Raw genomic sequence first — 16978 nt, 5'->3', positions numbered from 1 at the left:
TCAGCACCCCCCATGACCGAGGCCTGAAAAAGGGCTGGAATTTAGAGACGGAGAGGGCGAAATAATTTGGGAGCTGAGAGTGAGGGAGAGAGATGAGAGGCAGAGAGAGGAAAGTGAGTGGGAGACGATGGTAGGGAGGGGATGAGTGAGAGAGGACGTGACGACCGACAAGCAGAGTTTGAGAAACGCAGTGACAGGCAGAAAGCAAGAGAAAGAGAGAGCGAGGCAGTCAATAATAATAATCAACACCACGAAAGTTGCTACAACAAATACGACATGAGATCCATGAAGCATTGCGTCATTTTGTAACACGCGACAGTGCGTGACAGTGTCAGCATCTAAATTTGAATCTGTACTCTTTAACTGTGGTATTTGGTTCATGTAGTTGTCTATTTGTGGATGGTAAAAGAAAGATGGTTGTGTCCTGTGGTGGCACAGGCCAATAAATTGCTCTCTTGTTTCACCAGGTCCTGAAACAAAACAAAAAACTAAACTGGGTGCAAACAGATTTCATATTTGATTATTTGACATCAAATCAAATCAAAGAGAGAACAAGACTGAGAGCAGACGAGCCACGAGCTCTGAACATCAAGCAGATAGTCATCTCCAGGCCCACACACACACACACACACACACACACACACACACGCGCACACACACACACACACACACACACACACACACACACACACACACACACACACACACACACACACGCACACACACACACACACACACACACACACAGCTTTCCCCCCTCCTGCCCAACAACATGATGGCTCGTCTCCTGCCATTGATTACACATTCTGTCTTTTTTTCGCAATTGGAGGTGAAAGACAACCAGCTAAATGAGCAATTAGCCGTCATTGTGGGGTAGAGTGGGACGCGGCTGCCGCAGAGCCTAGACAGCGTAAGCGTAAGTGTTCCAAGTTTCGCAAAACACACAACGTCTAAATGAGGAGAAGACACACAAGACAGGACGCAGGGAGGCAGAGAGAATTCAGAGGCAGTAAGATGTGGGTGAGAAAGGTGTGTGTGTGTGTGTGTGTCTGTGTGTGTGTGTGTGTGTGTGTGTGTGTGTACTTGTACGTGTGTGAAAGAGGGAAAGACTTTGTATGCGTGTTTGTGTTTGAATGAGTGAGTGTGTGTGAGAGAGATAGAGAGAGAGAGAGAGACAGTGTGTATATTGTGTCTGTGTGTGTGTGCGTGTATGTGTGGATGTGAGTATAAGAAAGAGAGCATGAGTAAGACAGAGTGACACTGAAAGAGTGATTTCCTCATTGCACGGCCATGGCATTGTCTTATCCACTACGCTGTTTCCTCAACTAAATGAATCAAATCCATTAATTAAATACTCGTAAAGACTTTCCTGGGGGAAATGGCTAATGGCTGAACAGTCATGTACATATGCTAATTTTAGCCACATCAAAACAACCGCAAGAAGAAAAGAAAGAAACAACTCCGGGACTTTTTTCTTATAAAGATATGATCAGTAATTCAGGAAGAACATCTGCCCCGACTTGAAAATATTCCCAGGCTATGAATCACATATTGATATCCAGTTGGATGTATATCAAGGCCTATTCTTTTTTCCTTTACATTTTTCAAAACAAGGTAAAGGTTGTCTGGACTCTGTGACTCTGTGTCAAGTTTACTTTATGTTGCTGTTCCTTTTACTATTAATGATACTTTAAAAGCACATACAACTTCTTTACGATACAGTTGTATCATAAGGTCAAGAAATATAATTCAACTGTCGATTGTTTTTACAGGTTGGTTGTTTTTATGTGTCACGAGAACAATTAAGCCCAAAATCAAAATTATGAATTATGGCTATGAATATATTGATTTGAAATATGTATTAAATATTATCTATATAAAATCATGATGATGCATGATGCACATAGTTATCCATTACCAGACGATATGGAATTCAAATTATTTGATGGGAAGTTCCTAAGAAGTCTGACATCTTGGTACTTGGTAACCAAATATTATGATGGGAAGTTTACAGGTTGGTTGTTTTTATGTGTCACGAGAACAATTATGCCCAAAATCAAAATTATGAATTATGGCTATGAATATATTGATTTGAAATATGTATTAAATATTATCTATATAAAATCATGATGATGCATGATGCACATAGTTATCCATTACCAGACGATATGGAATTCAAATTATGTGATGGGAAGTTCCTAAGAAGTCTGACATCTTGGTACTTGGTAACCAAATATATATTAATCCAGCCGCCAGTTATCATTCTTATTTTAATGGTGAAGAAGCACCAAAATGGTAGCTTGGAATGTGCGTGATCATACTCATAAATTAAACAGAGTTCAGAAAGCTCCATGCTAGGTTCACGCTGTACGATAACCTTCTGTAATGGCCGCTTGTACCCCGAAATCTTCTCCAGATCACTCATCGCTCAGCTCTAGCTCTAGAGTCCTGCTCTCTGAGAGACAAACGGAGGCAGAATGCCTATCAGGCGGCCATTTTGTATGGAGATAAAGAAGCCTTATCTCGTTGGGCCAGGTGCTTAGAGTGCTGATCCAATCAAGAGCTGCTTAAAAGAATTCATTGACTTCTGAACCCTGCTCTCATTGGTAAATGTTTGGAAGAGACGAAGACGGAAGAGTCTAGGGGCTTTTCTCCCTTCTATTTTACTGTGATGTGAGAGAGCCCACTGCTGATGTCATGCATGCGTCAGTAGACCAACATCAGCCGCCTCGACGCCATACCGGAACCCCAACTGGTGTTCTATCTGAAAACGCTTAGAATAGCAACAACAATTAAAACAATGATTATCAGTCCTCCCCACCCCTGGTTTTTGTTTTTTTCGTTTTGGTGATGCTGGACTTTGACCCAGGCCTGGTTGTGTTGTATTGACAAATGTGAGCGAATCCAAGAGTGAATGTCTATAAAACACATTCAAAGGCATTTGGCTGACACTTTGTTGTAGTAACTATGTAAGGTATAATGTCTTTAGCCGATCATTATATTGTTATATTATTATTATCATTATTAAGTAAATTAACGCTGTTCATTTTAGCACAACTCATACGGCAACTTTCTAAATGAATCAATTATTTGACACAAATAATAAATGATTTTATTGATCAAGAAAATATTGTATTGCTTCTGCTCATATTTATTTGTGTGATTCGACAGATGGAAATAGCGTCCATAGCAATGGTGTGTTATTCATAGCACCAGGCTATTCAGAAATACAAAAACAACGCTAAATGATGTTATTGGCAAATAAGAAATAACTATTTATCAATCTTGTAGAATAAAAATATTAAAGAGCTGCATGAGCAAATTATAATAAAAAATTAATATAAAAACAACTGGAAAGAGTGCATTATTCCTGTAGCTTCCTTATGGGTTAGTTCTAGGAATCATAACAGAATCTTTTTTAGAATGTATTTATTTATTTTTATTAGTGCGTAATGAATCCCAGAAATGGAAAATCTCCACAAAGGAGGTTCTAACATGAAGCTTTTATGAAGACCATGGGGATACGGACAGTCTCTGAACAGGATGAAGCAGTTCCACAGGTTTCACTCAGGAAACCTCGTTCGATTTTTATCACACACTTACTCTGCGGTTATTTTCAATACTTACAACATTACAACGTGATTTTGTGTAACATTTTCACGATATGATATTGTCCTGATTGTTAGCTGTTTGTTAATTATCTACCCTGTACATTTTGTCTAGCTTGCTGGCTATAAGTGATATTTTTCCCCCATCACATGAAGGCTATTATGGCACTTTGTTTGTTGACCCCAGAACTGAAGAGGCAGCATAGATTATATGATTGGCAGCTAGTGTAGTAGGTCTCCTCTTCCGGGGGTGTGGTCTTAGCTCATCTGGGGACGTTACCTGAGCTACCCCGGGTATGGCCTATGCTCCCACTGGGGCGTGTCTAGACAAACCCAGTATCCCTGGGCTAGAGCTTCTGACCCTTGTTTATTCTATGAAGCATGGTGTAGCTAAATGCCACCACTCTACTGATCAAATGCCACAGGTGTGATTCATAGTGCGTGCGTCAGAGCGTATTATTATTTCGCCCGGACCGGGAAGCCCAAAAGGTTGTGGAGCCGGCCCTCTCCTTGCTCTGGCCATCTCTCAACTCTAATTGGTTGGCTGCCTTCAGAGTTAATGGAGGTTGATTGACTGATTGTGTGGCCCTATGAGACGATGTCAAAGTACACCGAGACAAGACTATCCAGTCCAGAGACGTCACTAGCGAGTCACTCATGCCTTCGTTGTCTAGTTGTGGAACTGTCATCTAAGTGTTTCCACATATTGGCTGCTTTACTTTATCAGTCTGTCTGTCTGTCTGTCTGTCTGTCTGTCTGTCTGTCTGTCTGTCTGTCTGTCTGTCTGTCTGTCTGTCTGTCTGCTCATCCGTTACTATTTGTTCCTTTGTCCATTCGCCTGTCCACATTGACAACTGTCTGGCTGCCTGTCTATCTGGTTGAGGGCTGAAATACCCCTAGTTGTCATCATCCACCCCACCCATCACTCCTCACCCACCACCCAATCAACCCTCCTCCACCAACCTATTACCCCTCACCACCCCAATAGCACTTCAGCTGAACTCCTTTACTTTTGCAACATTCCTGGAACTATCTTAAGAGCAGATACACATCCAGAGCCCAATAACAGCCTGCATTGCAGTTGCCTTCAATTGCAGCCTGTAACCAAAGCCTCATGTGCAAAACAGTGACCTGTGATCCATACCGTGAGCCACCGAGATAAATTAGTTTATGCTTTGTGGAGCTTGGTTAGCTTCCTAAAATAGCGCAGGGAACTCTCTTTTCTAAGAGCCCATTAATGTAGCTCTTACGAGTGCTTAAGTGGCCGACCAGGAAGGAGTGTTTTTTTTGCTTTCATGATTGGCACCCAGATGGCCGCAGTTACCTAGGCGACAGGTCCTGCCTGTCACTATTCATCAAGTCCCCATACAACTGGCAAGGGGTCGCAGTGTCTCTGCACAGCATCAGGGACCTGGGGTTGATCCCCATATCCAGTCTGGTGTTGTGCTACTGATGCTGTCCTATCCTAGAAGACGGAAGCTGCGTTGCTGCGAGGTTGAGGCGACATCTGTTGCTGATAACTGAATGTCTCTGCTCTGTTGAACACCCATCATGTGTGTGTGTGCGCCTGTGTGTGTGTGAGGGTGATGCTCAGCTTGAACTGGCCCCGCTGCAGGCCAAACTAAGCCTCAAGAACTGAAATAAGAGCAGGAATGGCACGAATGAATGGATAACCTATTAGCACTGATGGACAACACCGGGACACCTTTCCTCCCCCCCCCCAGTAAAGTCATTCACATGCCAACCATTAATTACCAAATGGATATGGGAGGCTTCAGTCCATATGGAGTTTGTTTACCCAGAATGCTCTTCAGTATTGACTCCTTGGCCCGTTTACCTCTGCAGGGCGACAAAGCCATCAGTGGGGTATTCTTTACCGATGATGCTGGTCGACAGTAAGTGTTGTTGTCAATGCTCGCATGACTCAACTTCATGCAAATGAGCCGCTGTGTTGATGTATATGTGCTCATTTGATGTTCTTCATCTGTAAAGAATTTACTTATTGACCCTTCTGTCAATTGCAAATTGAACATCAATGATCAAAAAAACATACACAAAAGTTGGTATCTGCTATATGAGGTATGCCTTCAGGCTAAACTTCAAGCTTAGCTTATCTTCTGCCACCTTATTACTTCAAATAAAACATAGAGTTCAGCAAAATATCCAAAGTGTCCTGCAATCAAAATGTGTGTTTAAAATTAAGTGTGAGAGTGTGGTGCTATCATAATGTGTTACAATTGAAACCCGATATGGCCAACATCTTGCAGGAAAAAAAAGGTTGCAATGACTGGGCTTGTGAAAATAAGATGTGTGGCATGCTTGTTAAATAAATACAGTTCTTCAGGGTCCATAATTTAATGGTAATTAATTTGACTTATTCTTGTCATTAACATTTAAAAAAAAAGTATTCTGTAAAAGGATAAATTGGACGTTAATGAAGAGTTTTCTTTATCCATACCTCTTATTACATTTATCTCTCTCTCTTGCCTCTCTCTCTCTCTCTCTCTCTCTCTCTCTCTCTCTCTCTCTCTCTCTCTCTCTCTCTCTCGTTTCTCTCTCTCTCTCTCTCCTCCTCTCCTATTCATTCTCTCTATTTGTTTCCTTTGCTAGCTAATCAAGGCTTTTTCATGGGGCAGTTAAAAGAGGGCTTGCTATAAACTATGGGTATTGGGATTTAATTTTACTGCTCTGTCTCTGGTCTTCTGTCATCGTTTACCTGCGGCCGAGACAGTGGCCACGGTCATCACCACACACAGATGGAGAAATCTATTTATCCAATCATTTGTTTTCCAGTCGACGACGTGCTTGCATCGCCGGGGATTTCCATGGACAGTAAATCATGTTTGGGGGCGGAGGCGGTGGCGATGGAGCGTAATTACCCGTGGTCCCTCTTCACGTCACGGCCTAAATGGTCCCTCCGTACGTCAGGGGGTAAATGAGCCAATCGCAGCCCCCGAGAGGGAAGAAAAGGCGCTGACGGTGCAGTCTTCATCCTCTGCCGCCATCCTCATCCTCGTCATCTCCTTAATCAACAGGGAGTGCCCATTGTTTACCATGTTGGCCGTTGGAGCCTCTTCTTCCGTTCCTGTGACATCTGCCTTGATCCCTATTGGTTTCTAGTTATGATTATTATTGGTAGTAGTACTGTTATTGTAGTGGTAGGGTGCAATAGGAAAGTTATAAGTTGCACATTCTGCGTCTTTAACTGCCATTTGTTGGTATGGGCCTGTTTTCTTGACCCCCTTGGGAAGGTCGAGAAGCCAAGGCTCGTACTGATTGGGCACGGCTACGACCCCCTTTATGAAGATGATCGAATCTCCTGAGGAGGTTCATCGATAGTTTACCACCATCTGGTTAGCCAATAGAATAGTTTTATTGGGGGGCAGAGCTGTTTTCTGCATCCTGAGTGCTACTGTATAAGAAGTCCTTGCTGTTGCCAATGCATCCTCCTTGCGGAGCTCTTAAGGTACGCTGGGTGAGCTCCGGTCTTTGGCCTTGGATGATTCTATGTTAAGCCTCGGATTATTGTTTGTTTGTATGTTTTACTCTTCATTCATAAACAGTTTAGACAGAGACGATTGACGTGGGCCAAATTCCCAGCACAAGGGCCAGAGGACAGGGTAACCTAGTGGTTATGGTGTCCTTTTGCTTTCAAAGGGTTATTAGTTTGAGCCCAAATATCCCCAGTCTACACGAGACATCCTTGAACAAGATTACTCTTTCCTATCTGCACCTTAATGACCTGTACACCGACTCCTCTCGGATGAGTGGCTGCTGCCATTGATTGCTAAATAATAAATACTGGCAGAGAAAGCATTTGCAGAAGTAGTGGTAGCGGTGGGTTGCCGAACATTTTTGCAAAAGAAGTGGAGATGGAGAGGAGGTGGGGGGAGATAGGAGGAGGATAGAGGGGCGTTAGTGCAGAGGGAAGGGGAACAGAGGAGAAGAGGTAATGGGGGTTAAGAGTTTTACTGCGGAATCACAGTGTGGACCGCAGGCCAAGGCTACTGAGGCTTAGGGCACACACGCAGACTCATTAAGACGTACACCCACACACCCCCACGCATACACACGCACGCACGCACGCACGCACGCACGCACGCACGCACGCACGCACGCACGCACGCACGCACCCACGCACGCACGCACACACACACACACACACACACACACTGACCCATGCAAAAGTATTATGGGATTTTCACCTTCAGTAAGAAAGGCTTGATCAGCAAAAAATAAAAAACATAACTCAAGCGCTTTTCCCGAACTTCTTAAAACAGTAAATTGTTCAATTTGAACATCAAGCTCCCAGGCAAACCATACACACTGAAACACTCTCAAAGTGACACACACACACACACACACACACACACACACACACACACACACACACACACACACACACACACACACACACACACACACACACACAGATACACACTCAAACACTCACACACACACGCGGGAGCACACACACATGATTGGTGTTCAATAGAGCAGAGACATTCAGTTATCAGTTATCTGCAGTGCTAAACTCTCCCTTTCTCGTTCTGCCCATCCCTCTGTCTCCATCCCTTGCTATATATCTCTCTCTTTCACTCAACCTCTCTCTATCTCTTTCTCTTTCTTTATCTCTCTCTTTCTCTCTCTCTCAATCTCTCGTTCACCTTCTCTACCTATTTCTCTTCTCTATCTTTCTCTCCATCCCCACCTTTCTCTCTATCTCTCTCTCTTTCTACTCCAGTTTTCCATTTATCACTCTTTCTCTTTACCTCTCTCTCTTTCTTTATCACTAACCCTCTCTCTAGCTCTTTTCTCTATCTCTTTCTTTCCCTGTCTCTCTTTCTATCTTACTCCCCCTCTCTCTATCCATCTCCCTCACACACCCTCACATGCACACACACACACACACACACACACACACACACACACACACACACACACACACACACACACACACACACACACACACACACACACACACACACACAACACACACACACATTCACAAACAAACACACAAACACACATACACACACAGGCAAACCCCACACTTTCTCTCACTATCATGCACATACACATAAACACATTCTCTGTCTAGTTGTCAAACACCCAAACACAGTCTTCTGCATCCTTGCTGTAGCGACACAGAGAAATAATCCTTAATCATATTCCACCACTTAGGACCTTAATACAGAATATAGTACTTAATGTAGTACCAAGTTCGGAGGCCAAACCAGGCTAGCTTCCAACAAACTTAGGAGAAAAATAATAGAATCTGCCAACGCAACAATGCCATGCTCAGCATAAAGTCCTGTTTCACTCCTGTCCAGGTCGCTGTACATCATCTTATTGGTAATCCTAGCACGCAGAGCGCACTTCTGCAGTAGTTGGAGCCAAGTGAATGGCCTGCAAACCCCCCATTTTAAAATGTTTTAAAATCTTTTTTTACATATAAGATCTTCCAACACACACACCCACACACATACAAACAGACAGACACACACACACACACACACACACACACACACACACACACACTCACACACACACACACACACACACACACACACACACACACACACACACACACACACACACACACACACACACACACACACACACACACACACCACACACACACACAAACAACCAAATCAGATTTTTTTTTGGGACAAAGCTATATTGCTGTTCAGGATTTGGCCTTCTCCACTTTTTACAATCTGATTTTGGGAGGTCAATCCATAGCAGTACCAGCTAACCCCTTACATCACTTTTTATCTAAACTAAGTTGTTTAAGGGTTTTGTTTTCCTTTAAATAAAATCCAATAAGAAGAGAGGGAGGGGGCTCGTTCAAACAAACGTGAAACATTATATTAAATTCTCTTTTAATGTCATCATATTCCCTATAAACACTGTGTTCTCATTTACGAAATGGACTCTTTCGGATGGATTATTTTTCTCTGCAACAAAAGCACATGGTCAGCCCTGGTAATCCTGTGGACGATGAAGAAAGGCGTAAATGGTCTCTTTGAGAACAGCATGCAAAGGGCCCCGGTCAGTCCGGGCCCTTCTTCATGAATAGACCCACCGCGGCACTCTAAACACCTAGCTTCAAAGCGGGGGTTGACGCTATGCGTCCGCCACTTTTGTTGTTCCGGTGCCCTCGCTGCTTCCCAATGAAAAAAACAAGTCAATAATTTCACATGACCACAAGAGTGGGATAATAGAACTGACGCGTTGAGGCAGCATACCTGCTCTATTCATGTCTGAATGGAGCAGGCTGATAGACAGGACTGAAAGCACACTGTTAACCTCGGGCAATATTATAATAACTAAAAGCATACACACTAAATGTCTTTGGTGTGTATGTAAGTAACATTTTTTTGTTGTGGTGACTTAATCCTCCGTGTTCGGTTGGTTGCGCTAGTATTGGATTTATTCACAGTGGTCCTCTTTTATATAATCTCTTCACATGTCACTCCCAATGACACGGTAAAAACTAGTATTGACAAAGGGACAATGTGTTGTCGTGTTTGCTTTGACAGCATGGTGGCCTCTCTGTTTTACAAGCCTGGTACTGCTTTTCTTTACTTATTAGGAACCAACCACAGTAAATGGTAGCTTGAGTAGTCTTAGTAAACTAAATAATAGATTGAGTATAGTATTTAGTATACTAGGTAGTATAAAGCTACGTCATTGTGTAAGGGATGCAAAGTGTTCCTACGATATTCCCATTTCTCAAGTTGGATTTTACAATTAAATGTAATGCACTATAGTAGAAGTCATTTTAGAAGACATTGATAACCTAGACCCATTGCGTGGTAACCTTTGTTCATCATCAGTTCTCAGAGCTATTTATGTAGGATGCTCATTTGTCATTGGAGAATGCTTTGTTCTGTCTGTCCGCTGCGTCGTCCGTCCAACAAGTCCCCCTCTGCCCACCGGCTGGAGAGTTAATGGAAGAGCGATCAATGCGATGGTGACGTGTCATATCTGCCTCTGGCCTATCTTCAGCCCCCATACCCCTCCCTTCCTCCCCCAATCAGGTTTTACCCTCCATCTCTATCTGTACGTCTCTCTCTCTCGCTCATTTTTCTCTACCCACTGAGAACCCAAAGGATTTGTATACAATCATAAAGAATCATATGCTTTCAAGTGGTAGAGTCGTATGTGTGCGTGCATGTGTGTGTGTGTGTGTGTGTGTGTGTTTGTGTGTGTTTGTCTCCCTGATCTTGAGATGAGAGATTAGAACACTTATAAACATCAGATGATTTATTTATTTGCCTCTTGTACAATTGTCCTGTCCTTGTCTGATTTCTTGTATCTTTGCCCAGAGCATCCATCCATCCACACCTCATCAGAGTCCCTGGAGTCCATTTTCAATTATTTCCCACAATTCAGTTTGCCGTCCTGTCCATGGTGGGCTGAGGCAGCAGATTCGATTTGTTCTGTTTAAGTAATGAGCCTTGAGTCACGATGCTTGGCTTCATCGGGCTCACGTAATGGCCGACCATTTTGTGGCACAGATTGCAACCAAAGAAACCATCCAAGAGACCAACCTCGCCTAGTCCCTAAAAGCTGACCCACCCCACCCCTCCACCCGTCCCAGCCGCTTCACCCCCACAGGCAATAAAGACAATTGTATTAAGTAGCCACATAAGATTCCATTAGAGCTGAAATGGATGGAATTACATCTACTGTGTGTGTATGTGTGTGTGTGTGTGTGTGTGTGTGTGTGTGTGTGTGTGTGTGTGTGTGTGGTGTGTGTGGGTGTGTGTGGGGTGTGTGTGTGTGGTGTGTGTGTGTGTGTGTGTGTGTGTGTGTGTGTGTGCGTGTGTCCGTGTGTATATATGTATGTGCGTGTTTTTGTCGGGAAGAGACAGAAGAGGTTAGTAAATGGGGGTGCATGTGGGCCTAGTGACTACAATTTCACTCAGCATGTAAGATACACCGACCATCACCATCACTCATTCATACCATCACTCATCCATCACCCTCCCTCATTCACAATATCACTCATTCATTGCCCACACTAATCCATGACATCACTCATCCATCGCCCACACTCATTCATCCCCCTCAGTCATCCATTAAACCACTCAACCTTAATATAATTGATCCATAACAGCAGCTCCCAGTAAGACAGTGGTTGTACTGGGAAAATCTAAGTTTCCACAAGTAGACAGCTGTGGATATACCAGTCAAATCCCAATCACCACCAGTAGAAGACCATGGTTCTACTGGGCAGATCCCAGTGTCTGGTTGTACTGGCGAACTCCCAGTATCCACCAGTAGAAGACTGGTTGTACTAGGCAGGTACCATTATCCACCAGTAAAAGGCTGGTGGTACTGGACAGTGTCTATTTATGTGTACATGTGTGGAATACGGCTACTGCAGCTCTCAGTGTCCACACACAAAAGACTGTGGTACATCAGTTGCAGTGATGAGCAGAGAAGGATACAATGTTGATGTGTTTGAAGAGTCAGGAGATAGCCCAGCCGAATAAAGATAAAAACAACCCATACACAAACATGGTCAACATCTGACTGATGCCAAAGCTTAGCTTTACACAGTCCTACCATCACAGGATCCAATAACCTTGAAGCTTAACTCATCCACACACACTTGAGAAATGTTTGGAACACACACACACACACACACACACACACACACACACACACACACCACACACACACACACACACACACACACACACACACACACCCCACACCACACACACACAAAGACCTGGTCTGTGGCGGAGCTTCCGTTTGATTAGTACCAGGAACAATTACTGTAATCCTGTCATCTCAACACAGGAGCTGATAAGAGGAGCACATAAACACAAACACTACCACACTCACACACAGGGACATAACAGCCCCCCCCACAAACACCATTAACACACAGACCTCAAACAAACACGCACACACACTGACACACAAACACACACCAAGCCCCTCTTCAATCTTAAACTTCTTATACATAAATACATGCAACACATATTCACAACTACCCCTGATTACATACACGCACAAACACAACCACTAGTTCTAAACACAAACTATGCCTCCTCCCCCCCCCCCCCCCCCCCCCCCACACACACACACACACATACAAACGAAGACAAACCCACACACAAACACAGACACAAACAGAATGTCTTGGTCGGAATTCTGTTAGTGTACATTTCCAAATCATTTTAAAAATGTTTACTTTTTCTTGAAGCAATTCTTCAGTTCTATATTTTAAGATGTCTCTATAGGAAGAACATATGGGATTGTGTATCAATCATTGTGTGATAGTGTTATGTCATATACTTGTGAGTGAGTGCAGCTGGAAAGCCCCTGGCCTTTGTCCAAGGAAACCCTGTGGCCGTCAGTGACTCTGATCCCTCTAGGAGGCCCAGAAGGTGACCAAGGCTGTAGCAGAGAACCTCACATTTACCTTCAATCAAACACCTCCAGCATAACACACAAACCTTTGGTGATGTGGGTACTGAATCATTTAGGCATCGCTTTCATCCACAAACCGACCATCATCCACAGCAGTCATAAAATACCTGTAACTTTGGAACACATTGATCATGCCATCATCATGCAATTGAATACTTTTATCCAAAGCAACATGGATGTAATTAAGGAACAGGTAGGGGTTATCTCAGGTCTCAGGTTTTCTCTGCAATTTGCTTTGGATAAAATGCATCCTAAACGACCAAGTAGTAAATACTATTGTATGTTTTGCATCAGATGCAATTACATTTAAATGTCGAATATAAAACAATGATCAATCCAACTTTCAATCCAATCCAATGATTTTAAATAATTAAAACAAACATCCTATTTGCAATCTGATGTACACTGAATGATCACATTTTGCATACACATATGTGACCACATCACTGATGCCTACAAGTGTATTTGGTATTTGTTTGTTTATTTGGTAATGATCTATAATGATTGCCATGGCCTGGCTCGCGATGAAGACAATCAGTGGACCAACACACCAAAGAGGAAGGTTAACCAAATGGTTTAAAATAAAGAACTAGAGTCAAACCAAAGTGGAACAAACCAGGTGTTTGGTTCATCAGCTAATTCTGTGTGAATGCCGTGGCTGGCATGCGTCAAGATTAGATGCTGTGGTGTGTGTTGTATACAGGACCAAAATTAACCCAAGAACTAATCAACCCTGATGGCCAAGGAAGCAAAATGGATAGGGGAACGCAGTTCCTCAGACGAGCATGGAGAAAACCTGGGACCAACAGATTTCTAGTAGGCTTTATAGGTTTGATTTATTAGACACACCAGCCAATGCCGCCTCTCTGTAGTACGCTAGAGATAGGACACATCGATTAGAAACAAAATAACAAGCAGCAAATAACGGCACAGGAAACAGACTATGCTAGGACATCATCCCTCTTAAGAGGTCAGTCTAAACAACCCAAAACTCGTACTTTGCTACCAGGTCACACTTTGCTGCTACCGCATAAGAATAGGGTACAGAGTAGGCAGGAGACACAAGAAATATGGGCAGGGCATCTGTATCAGCATTAAATATAAAGAATGCAAAAATGTCAAAGGGTAAGGATCATTATGCATGTTTACAGGGGCTGAAGTTGAGCCGATGTATAAAGTGTAAGGTTACAGGGGCCATACCAAAGAAGGAGCCTCCTTCTCAGTTACCAAATAATTCAGCTGGAGCGGCTGATCTGGCTGAGATGCCGCCAACACTTAAAAGGGAACAAGGAGAACCATAACATTTACAAAAGCTCTGTGACAAGCTTGTGACCCCACAAATACGGATACAGATATAACTGATTTCCCCATACGTCAATGAATACCACATCATCGAAGCGTACGGCAAGAGATAGCTCCACAGGTTTAGATAGTATCAATGTTAAGGCTAGGAATGGGATTATTTATTTGATAAACAAAGTCAACCACCTGGATATTACCCTTCAATCCCAAAGGAACAGCATATTCGACTACTTTGGTACTCACCAAACTTATTCTTGAATCTATATTTTCCAGTCTCAGCAAAATTATATGGATGGTCATCTTACAGACACAGCAAAACTATGTTTGATTGTAGCTTTTTGTGTTATTGAACGCATAAAGCTGTTAAAATAAAAAACACATTTATTTTGACAAATCTCACCGTTTTAGATATGAAAAGGAATAGATGATCAGTTGATAAAAAGAAGAAAAAGATCCACCAGTGTGAAAATGTCCACTACGTGTCAACACTGCTGCACATCTACTTAGAAATTAAACTGTAAACGCTGACTTCAGTGGCCTCCGTGTCTGCTTCCGTGCATGTGCTCAATCCAAATTGAACCCAATTTGCATAATCCGAATTGAACCCGACGTTCAAAACATAGTCGAGTCTCCAGTAAAATATGTCCCGAATGTATCTATTTCAGAATAGTCCTTTACCTCCTCCAAAATGCTTAAATTAAGAAACGCTACATATTTAATTTGGAATAATCTACGCGGTAGACTCTGTCTATCGTTACTGTACTTACCATACGATAGAGGACTTCATTCACATAATGGGCCTCCCAAATACAAACTATCCTGTTTACTTTTCATCCCTTTACCGTGCCCCTGGGTAGACAGAAATATTATGCGAATGAATTGGTTGTAACTGATTTTGTTACATCTTAATGTTTTATTTTTTTGGGCCCTCTGTTGTGTTTTTAGGATGATAGAGGGCTAAAACCATGTTGTGACATTAAAACTGCATCATTATTTCAGCCTGCACTTGGAAATAAGAATTTTGTTCTTAATTTGCTTGCCTGGGTAAATAAAGGTTAATAATAATAATAATAATAATTATCACCATCATGAAGAGAAACAACCAAATACCCTTAATTAATATTTGATTCAACAGTAGCTCCAATACAACATATTCATTAAAATGGCAGCCCCACTTTTGACTGATGTGAGCCTTGTACCAACTTGTAGCATTACTCAAAACATATTGTAAATGAAAAGAAACTGCCTTCAGCTTTACTTGTCATTAGACGTTTCTGCTATACAACAAAACACTGTCAAATGTGTGGTTAAAGTGTCAAAATATCAGAACAAATAGTGCCACGGAATGTTTCTTACAGCTGCCTTCTCCTAGGCAAAAGTGACGACCAGAGTTTAGTTTCTTCGTTGCCAAATCTTTATTTGCAACCAAGAGATCTAAGATCCTTACAATGCCCTCCTTGTGTATCAGATTGTAATCATCAGGGCTGCAGCATCTGAGACCTTGTTAATGCTATGCTCAGAAACATATGAGGCAATGTGCTTTAGCACAAAATCTTTAAACTTTTTCCAAGACAAGTAAGCCCTTCATCTTCTCAAGGGACTTGATATACGCATCTCCACACCAGCCATTCAATTGACACTGTATTCTACGAGCAAGCACTACATGCGTTCGAATGTAACCCATCTTTCAAGTGTGGAATTTCTGCCGGTAAGCTTCTGGGACCAATTCATAAGCTTTCACAAATACTATTTCAACCTCAGAATAAACCTGACCATCGGTTTCAATGAGCGCCAATTGGGCTTTCTATTGGCTCTCCCTCTTTGGTGTGGTGGTCCACAATGTGTCAAGGCTGGGCTGAGGCCATAACACATTGTTGACCAACACACCATAGAGGAAGGTGAACCAAACGGTCTTATTGAAAGAAATCAAGTTAAGCTGAAAGAAAACAAACCAGATGGGTTTGGTTCTTCAGTGAAATCATTGTTTAGGCTATGGCTGGCATGCATGGAGATGAAATACAGTGGTGTATGTGTTAACTTACACACACAGGACCAAACAGAACCCGAGATGTTGTTAAACTACACTCGTTGTTAAACTACACTCATGTCATGGGAAAGCAAAAAGGACCGAGGAACATGGAGTTCCTCCAACGAGCATGGGGAGAACCTGAGAACAGATGTCGAGGCAAGATTTGCGTCATTCTGCCTCTCTGAAGTGAATGGTCTAGAGATAGAACCCATAGATTAGAAACAAAACAACAACTAATATAGCATAGTTTGTCTACAAATATCCTTTTAGTAAGACTCCCAATCCCTCTCAGGATACTCAAGTGTTCAGGCATCCAAGTGTTGCTAAACCATCTAGTGGCTTAAAATGTAATACATTGTTTCCCTGGTGTTGTGGTCTTCAACACCCAATGGCAAATAACATAACATTTAACAACTCATTAGGACACATATCATAAAATAACAACAATAAAAGGTCCCCTCAATTTGGAGGTTACATGGTCCTGTGATTGCTGAAACACTTTCCACCTCTCCTCAGCAATTCGCTATGGTGTTAACCAATTCATGTTGCACTGCCTCCCTCTTCTGGAGGTTACGGGAAT

This window comes from Gadus morhua, chromosome 14 (genome assembly GCF_902167405.1).
Source record: "Gadus morhua chromosome 14, gadMor3.0, whole genome shotgun sequence".
Lineage (NCBI taxonomy): Eukaryota > Metazoa > Chordata > Actinopteri > Gadiformes > Gadidae > Gadus > Gadus morhua.
The sequence above is the reverse complement of the archived record's forward strand: the minus strand, read 5'-3'. Positions refer to the sequence as shown.